The following is a 9587-nucleotide window of genomic DNA, read 5'->3' as shown; positions in this document are numbered from 1 at the left end:
TTGCATGAAGTTCGAACCCTGACTGTGATCTTGCCAACGCCCATGAAAACCTTACATATCTTAGTAAATTTGGTAACTTGTCAAACCTTAACTCATTGTTTGAATCGTAGTTCTTCAAGAACACAAATGTTTCACTTGAATTCTAAAAGGCAATGTGATAAAAGACTATGATGCAAGACTTAGATTCTAAAAAAAAAACTAAACTAAACCTGAAATCAATTTAAACTAGATCTAAAGAAGAGTGAAGAAGCAAATCCAGAACACACATTAAAGGGAAATATAAATGAAACCAGATTCATTTGACTAACAACATGAATAAATGAGTTGATAAGCGTATGACTCATAGCTAGTCCAATGAATCCCATACAGCCATACCCCATTCAACCCAAAAGCATTACAGTACACACTATATAAAACCACAAATGAGTGCAAATGCTAAGCTATTGATTCAGTCGGACAAGCTACTTTCTCTCAAACTTCATGACATTTCCCAATCAATTAAAATAACAAAGTCCCTAACTCAAAACAGAACTGAATCGATTAATCCATAACAACAAGCTGATAAAATAAACATAATACTCCAAAGCAATACAGAAAAGTCGAAGGCAAATTGATACTACATTTCAGACTATTGCTTTCGTTTTCAACTTCCAAATCCAACTTCAAAAACAGCAAAGCCTCTTAGTGTGTACCTGGAAATAAGAAAGAATCCAAAGCAAAGCAGGATCAGTAGCTAGCAGCTAATAACACAGCTCCCAGATCCAAGAAAATCAGCAGAAAACCAACTCAAACCAAGTGGTACAAAACGGACCCCAGGACCCAACTTCGTAGCAGTTTTAAATCCCAAATGAATTCATACTCAATCTCAAATGAAACAGAAAGTATTTCAGAACTGGAAAATTTCAAAAATCAATAAAGAAATTAATGAAACAGTAGCAATTTTGTCCGTCTTTTATTTTCTAGAATTCTAGCTCTCCAAAAGAAAATCCCCTTGAGTTGCAAGTAACTTATGCCATTATAGGCAAGTTAGTAGGGAAGCTTTAATAAATTCACAATTGCATTTCAAACCTTCAGAAATTTTTGTTTTTGCTTGGATATCCTTCTTTTAAAATTCAGAACTTCAGAATAACCCCAACCCCCAGCTTCCTAGAAGCTTCCTAATGCAGTTACACCAAAGATTCCCTAAGCCAATTTCCTAAACTACCCCCCACAACCCCTGAAATTACCTTCAGCAAATTATATGGGTCAGATTAACCCAATTTGAAGTGTTCATGGATCAAGTTTGACCCAACACTTAACAGGCCCCTATGAAAGATTCAAAAACGACCCCAAAGCCCAAACAATATCAAAAGCTCATTTTGAAATTAGGAGAACAAAATTACCTGAATAAACTAAGCTCTCCTTTTAGATTAAAACAATGAGCTACAATTTAACCAGAGCCAAATATGATTAGGAACACAAACCAGAACTAAAACAGGCAATATGCACAAGTTACAAAAGAATTCATGAGAACTTCTACAAGAAAAATTGTAAAGGTTACCAAAGGAACCAATATTCGAGTTTTAATACTTCACCCCATTCAAACTCATAAATTAAAGTAAAGAAAACTTAGAAGAAAATGAGAGGGTCAGGTGAACAGAAAACGGACAGAAAAGAGAAGAAGCAGAAGGGTGCGAGTATACGGAAGATGGAGATGAAAGGGCAAAAACAGAAATACCTAGGAAATCACATGGACAGAACTTGGACAACCTCAGGCGACTTCGACTTGACCCGAAACTGGTATTACCCGCGTGTTCTCTTTGAGAACAGATGAATAATACTAGTCTCGAGCCGCATCGTTCATAGAAAACTTGACAGCTTTGCCAGATTGTCTCCTTCTTTGTTCTCAGATTTGATTTGGACCTGGTTTGGTGAGGATTTGGGGAGAAATGGTGGTGGATTGGGGTTAAGGGAATGGTGATGGCTGCATGGCTAGATTTTGGGTGGTGTTCGAGCTCCGCCGCCGGGCAGGGGTTGGGAATTCTAGGGCGGCGGTTAGGGTTTGAGGTTTCGAACAGTTGGGGTTCGATTTGAGGGAAAAGGGGTACGGATCTGGGATGTGGAGATGGAGGAAGGTATTTGGTGTAAGTTTGGGGTCGATCGGAGCACCACTGCCGGCGGAGACGATTTCTGGCTGGCGGTTCCGACGGGGATGGTGAGAGGGGTGAAAGAGATGAGAGGGGGGGTAGGGGCACGTTTGGACCCTTAAATATCACATAACCCGGGCTTCAGGACCGTTCGATCAAGAAACCTCGACGGTCCTGATCTATTGCCCATGAAACGACGTCGTTTGATTTTTTTGGGGGGGGGGGGAACCGGATCGGGTTAGGGTAGTTTGGGCCGGGTATTGGGTAGTTTCCATTTGGGCTGGGATGATTAAATTGGGTTTGAGCCCAGATTTGGATTTCTTTCATTTCTTTCTTTTTCTTCTTTTTTCAATTTCAAAATTCTTTTCTTTTCAAAATTAAAATAAAACCTAAATTAATAATAAATTTTTTTAAACTAAATTAACCTACCCAATTAGATTAATCACTCATCATGGTATTTACAATAATTAATTAAATCCTAAATTTAAAGAAAACTATACAATTCAAAATTAAAAGTATACATGCAAAATGAATTATTTTTGTGATTTTCATTATTTATAAAACAAACTTATTTACTAATTAATCTAAAAATATAAAATTAAATCCTAAATGCGGATGCAACGTATTTTTCGTATTTTTCATGAATTAAATAAAATAAACGTGCACAGACAAATGCAAATAATTAACAGAAAATGCCAAGAAATCCAACAAAACTGCAAACACTGAAATAAATTATTTTGTTTTGAATCTCTTGGAGTAATACATATAGGGAAAAAATCACGTGCTCACAGCTGCCCCTCTTTGCCCGGAAACACGAAGAGTTTTCGTGCAAAGATAAGTGAGCGGATACGAGCGATTTTTGCCCGTTTGAATACTCCGTGGGAAGCATTTTTGAAAGATTTGACCGCACCCTGCTTCCGAAGTTGCCTACATATCCTTGGCTAAAAAGGAATCAGATCAGTGTAGTTCAGGAATGTCTGGTAGCTGGGACTACCATGGAGCTGTGATTTCACTGTTGTTGTTGTTGTTGCTGCTGCTCACTGAACCCCTTATTACACCGTGCCAAAAATAAAAGAAGCTAGACTAGACTATGATCTAGCATAGGCTCTACCTTAATGAAATATAAGTTTGGCTTTGAAGTTTTCATGCCTAGGATAAGATTCAATTTGAAATTTTCAAGACCCTCCTGAATAATGGGACTTAGTTTAATACCTCCCTCAGATGCTAAGATTTAGCATAGGTTTCACCGTTAGGAAGTTGAATTTAGCTCTGAAATTTTCACCCTTAGGATGAGATTTGATTTTAAATTTTAAATTTAGCCCTGAACCAGAGATTTTGGGTTCGATCCCAGCAGAGTCGCCAAAGCTGTCACACCTCCTTTTTACCTTACACCCCGAAAAAGGGTGTAGATGAGGGAGTTTTTTCCAACTTAAAGTGACAATCGAAACAGGATCAATTTAATTAAAGATTCAGAGTCGCCATTTGGGATAATTTATGGTGTCCCAAGTCACCGGTTCAAATCCCGAATCGAGGAAAAGATTGACTCTGTATTACTGTCCGCAAACACAGAAATCCGAGTAAGGAATTCTGTTAACCCGAGAGAAGGTGTTAGGCATTCCCGAGTTTCGTGGTTCTAGCACGGTCGCTTAACTGTTATTATTGGCCTAATTATCTGACTTTAAAACACTTTTAAACATATGTGCATTTTAATTTTAAAACCGCTTTTAATTATTTTAAGGAAGATTTCAACGTCATCTGAAACACGTCTTTGGACCACGCCATATGAAATGCACCCGCAGTCCGAGACACATTTTATTTAACGTTGTTGAGATTTGGATTTGGGTCACATGAAATGCACACCCGAATTTTAGTAGTAGCCGTGAGTTGAAGGTTTAATTACTAAAATTTTAACGAAAATTCCATGAATGCAATTAAGAAACTATATTGGGCAGCCTATATCTTAACATATCAAAAGCATTTTTCTTTTCCACGAGCCTACTCCAACGAATTAACAAATGGGTTACGGGTTGGCATCGATGAAAGATTCATGTCCTATTTCCAAATAAATCAAACGCCCTAAAGCAAAAGCATAAAGGAGCAGCTTCAGTCCCCTCCTTTCTCATCGACTCCTCATCGTCTTCAGCCATTACGCTAGTCAATTTTAATCAAACACTAATCCATTAATACAACTGATCATAGGAGCTCCATTTCAATGCATATGATATCAAGCAAAGCACGAACTGATTTAATAAAATTATGTATCAAGGAAATCTAAATTCCAACAACAATCTTATTTCAATCAAAGAGCAAGAGATTACTAAACTTCATCACTAGTTGAATTTCATGTTCCGAATTTGAACGGCTCTCCTTGTATCTTACCACACATAGAGAACAATTGATATTAAAGAGAAGAATAAGATAAACCTGAAGTTAGAGTTCTCTGATTAGTCAAATTGAGGCAATTGCACGGACTGAAGCAGAGCAACAGTTACAACCGGAATTTTGGACTTAAACCTCCAACAACAACCTCGATCGGCAACTCCAACAGCGACGAGCTCGCTCAATCCAGATCCATATGAACAGAAATCAGAGAAGAAAACGGAACTCTTTTCCTTTCCCAATCTATTTCCTCCAAAATTCTGTCCGGGACAATCAAAGAGGGGGGTGGTTGTCGGCAGGGTTGGAGGTGGGTTGCGGCGCTGCTGAAGAGGTGTGTGTGGGGAAGAGGTCGTTTGGTATAAGGTGGGGAGCTGGTTTTTGAATAGGACTGCTACTGATATCTCTTCTATGTTGGAATTGGAATGAAGAGGAGAAGGTTTAGGGGAGGGGCCCTTTTTAAGGTGTAAAGTTGCGCATCTTTTTAGCTTTTTTTTCGTTCTTTTTCTCCAGCTTTTTTTAAAGATTACTTTATAAATAGAGTCTAGGTTTAGGTGTATTTTTGTATATTTTGCCAATTAGTCCCTAGGTCTTTTGTATATTAGCTCCTTAGGGTCTTTTGTTTGTTTTTATTCCAAAGAAAAGTCTAGAAGGGTCCCTAAGCTTAATGGACTAATCCGAATTAGGCCAAGAACTGAGTTCAAAAACTCTTAAAATTGTGATCCAACACCTTAATTGACTCATTTTAAAATAAGATAAAAATATTACACAATGCAAAAGCTAACATGAAACTATTATATATTTTTTTTGTATTTTCAAAATTATATAAAAATAAAAATAAGGTACTATTTTTGTATTTATTTATTATTTTTTGTTTTAAGAATTATGAAAGATACATACTAAAGTATTTTTTTGTAATTTTCCATTTTTTATGACGAAAATAAAGTAAAGAAGTCAAAAATAGTTGAAATAGTTATATTAGGCCTAAATTAAATATTTACGTGCTAAAATATGAAAAATCTTGGGGAGGGTCAAAAATCACATGTCTACACTCATCGTACCTGGCCTTAATAGGACTCGATAATGTCTTATGTCATATCATAACGTACCCGACCTCGAGGAGGACTCGGTCGTACCCGGCCTAACAAGACTCAGTAAATGTCAAAACCAGATGCAGCGAAGTAAACATATAAGTTATGTACCCGATCAACTATCGCTTGTCGTTAAGAACATAGATACATATATACAAGTGCAATGCAAGCAATGACTTGAAAGGCTTTATGGATTTGATCAGAGTGATTCAAGGTTGTTATCCTCTGATTATCATTATGTAAATGTATCTGTATCAATTGTCCGAGAGTCAACAAGGATTATAAGAAGACATAATGTTCAAAGGCTATTAAGGCGGAAAGTGATTCCAACAAAGAACGACGATACGGGCCATGAAATATATATATATATATATATATATATATATATATATATATATATATATATATATATATATATATCAATATGAAACAATGAGGTTCACTAGCTTTAATTTTACAAATAGCGTTCCTTTTGAAGGGACATTTTTATGGTTACGTTTATTCATAGATCATGCCAAAAGAACAAAGGGGTGAGCCTTAACATACATCTATAATTTACTTAACGACTCAAAATATATCTTTCCAAATACTTCAATCTACATTAGGACAGTAAAACTTCATAGTTAATGCCATAGAAGGACTACAAACATGCTTCTAGGCTATAGGTCACATATAGAAAATCGGATAGTATTTCCCCTATAAATTTCCACTTCCATCCAAATCAAACCAGAACCAAAACAATAGGAACAACATCAACAATAATGTATCCAAGATACTACATAAAGAACCAACCAAATCCTAGCTCAAAAAGCTTTCAGAACAGTTCCATATGCACTAGCACCTCAACTTCACTTTCAATTCATAGCTTCGTATGTTTCTTTCATCAATTCCCTTGATAAACATATAGACAAGCATAAAAACATAAACCATATCATGATCAAGTTATTTTCCACAATATTCATCCATCACAAATCATTTATCACCTCAAAATAGCCCAACAAAATAGTAGCCATATTTTAGGCTATTCCAATGCTATCTCATAGTATTTTTATTCAAACAACCTCACCAACATCGAATCAAACTTAAGCACAATCAATGAGATAATATAATTACCTGATATAGAACCTACAATTCGAAATCCAAGTTTGTCTTAGCTCACAACAACCCATAGTGCGACGACATAATCTCGTAGAGGTGTTCTTCCTTCTTTAAGCTAACTTGAAATTGGATTTTGGTGTATTTTTTTGGAATTTGCTTGGAGCCTTGGGGGTACTGTTTGGGAGGGTTTGGAGAGAGTGAGGATTGAAGGTGGTCGAAAAATGAGCAAAGATCATCCCAAAAACGAGATAAAAATAGGTGAAGGTCGGTGATGATGTCCAAATTCACTACTATAAAGTAAATGGACACAGTCGCATGCAACATAATTTATCCAACTATGAGTCGGGGTTGAATCCCACAGAGAACAATATGTAGGTTATTAGGCGTGTAAGAGAATTATCACTTATTATGCTAAGCCAAACACTTAAAAAGGTTTTGAGAAAATATTATGTCTAAATGCGAAAATGTAAACTAACCTAGAAAGAAAATAAAATGATCAGTAGCTACAAGTATGGATACATGGGGAATTGCTCTCAAGTAACAATCCAATGTATTTCACGATTTTACAAATATGAGCGAGTTTATATTAATTAGCCTGGGGTAATAATTCTAAATTAGCTTCTTCCGAAAGACTAACAAGACTTTCTAATCGAATTATCCCTAAAACAAATTAAGAGATTAAGCACATCCGGATATGGCTACAAGTAGTTCAATCCTATCCCTAGGTAGAATCTATAAAGTGAGGGTTAAAGCCTCAAGTTCTTGTTAATTAATCTTTCCCAACCCCGAATTATCTTTCTCAAAATTAATTCGAAGTTAATGGGCGAGTCCTAGGATTAGCTAATCCCTTTGGAAACACTAAAGAACAAGAATAATTAAAGAAATAATAACTCATTTCATAATAAATAAAAATCATTCAATACATAAGCACAACAAGATATTTAATCTACACTTTAAATATGAATATTTTCATAAACAAGATTCAAGTATTGGAAAAAATACTACACACTTAGATATACAATACAAAGCAAGGAAATGATGAAATGAACATAAATAGGTAAGAAATTCTCAACCAAAAGCTTCAAATATTCAAGACCCAAGTGTGTATGCAAGAACCCTAGCTCCAAAACTTGTCTTCTCTAGTCTAAGGACTGAAAAATAAGTCAAAGATCTGTTTCCAGTAAGGTAGGTCATATATTTGTGGGTTTGGAATGGAGAAAATGTGAAATGCCAACATTGTCCTCAGCTGAGGCTCGTTGATCACACCTGCGGAATAAATCATCGCATGTGCGACTCCGCAAAAGCGGTCTACCAATCGTTGGTGCGAAGCTTATGTAGAATTCCCTACTCCGCAGATACAGACCTATAGTCACAAAAGTGAATTTGCAGGCATGGATTAATGACCACAGATGCGGCCCAGTGCAATGTAGCCCATTTTCGCAGATGCAGACTTCCACTCGCATAAGCGGGCTCACAGAAGCGAGCAGTGATGCACAAATGCGGAACAACTGAAGGAATTTGCACTTTTTAACTCTTTTTTGCTCAATTCAACTTCAATTTAATTCAACTCTCTTTATAGCATCATTTACCTGAAAATCTAGCAATGCACACCATAAATCACCTCAAGTTATAATTAAAGGACACAAAAACTAAAGAAAAGTGACTAGAATAAATGGAAAAATCACCACTCATCAACACCCCCAACTTAAAGCTTTTGTTTGTCCTCAACCAAATCAAAACCAAATATTCAATGAGGTTATTCCATTTAAAGCACAAGTAGCATCGCCATCGTTTACAAATCACACTCTCCAATTAAGCATCATACTTATGGATTTGGTTGGTACTAATAATTATGCCCAAGCATGTGAATCTCAATCAAATATCTCCCTTATTTAAAAACAACTTTAAGAATGCAATAGGGTTTTAAAATAATCAAGTGACAACAACTAAACCTCAAGAAGTGACTCAAAAGCACTTTTCTACTACATATGCTCAATTTACACAATTCGGAATATATAATGTCACCAGTCCATCATAATCCATGTGCCCTCACAAGAAAGAAAGTCCCAAAATCACTATATTTACAATGACAATACAAGGGATAAATGCACAAAGACACTCACTCTCAACAAAGAATTTCAAGTGTTACAAAATATCATGCCATAAGCTTGCCTTATTTTAATTTTCCGCATATTCAAGAACATTCGGTTGGAGATCTAAGGAATTTATTAAGCTTGTAATATAGGTTTAGGGAAGGGTAGGATAAGTATTTGGGATACAAGTGACTAAATCCTCCTTGAACATTACTCACATTCGTCATTCTTTTTGCACTACATAGCCCTTATTGACATCTAGTTACCAAACTAGAACCACCTTAAAGTACCTCTCTAATTTTCTCAAGACTTCTTATTTTTTTATACAACTATTTTCTTTTGGAGCTTGAGTATCTTCATATAAAAAACTTTAAGATATATGTTTCTACATATAATGTACATCTTCACCATTTCCATATTAACACCAACACCCCCAACTTAGGCTTTTAGCCTCATTCTTAACATTCAAGGAGGGACGAGTTTAAAAGAGAAAATTATTTCACAAAAGGGTAAAGGTTTGTAATGAGGTAGCCAAAGAAAAGTTTAAAGGCTCAAATGAGGTAAACTAGTGATAATATTTATGCAATAGTAGGCTTGAAAGGCTAAAGAGGCTTTTTTAAAGATCACAAAGAATGCCTAAGGTCATCCCTCCAACGAAACATAATTATCATTAGCATTGACAGACCAACCGGGAAAGTTCTAGATGATATAAGTAAACACAAGAATTGTTTTTAACAATGACTAACACATATGGCACATGAACTAATCAAGATGGATCAATTTCATGTCACGACCCTAAAACC

The 9587-nt window shown here is 35.9% G+C and overlaps 1 long non-coding RNA gene across 1 annotated transcript; it reads right to left on the bottom strand.

Moving 5' to 3' along the window:
* Positions 1 to 336: 336 nt before the first annotated feature.
* On the bottom strand, positions 337 to 4958 carry LOC104248503 (uncharacterized). The gene is made up of 2 exons (XR_716475.2): positions 4551 to 4958; positions 337 to 692 (listed from the first exon to the last, which is right to left on the bottom strand). It is a non-coding gene; the product is annotated as an uncharacterized lncRNA (long non-coding RNA).
* Positions 4959 to 9587: the final 4629 nt, after the last annotated feature.

This window comes from Nicotiana sylvestris, chromosome 10 (genome assembly GCF_000393655.2).
Source record: "Nicotiana sylvestris chromosome 10, ASM39365v2, whole genome shotgun sequence".
Classification (NCBI taxonomy): domain Eukaryota; kingdom Viridiplantae; phylum Streptophyta; class Magnoliopsida; order Solanales; family Solanaceae; genus Nicotiana; species Nicotiana sylvestris.
The sequence above is the reverse complement of the archived record's forward strand: the minus strand, read 5'-3'. Positions and strand labels throughout refer to the sequence as shown.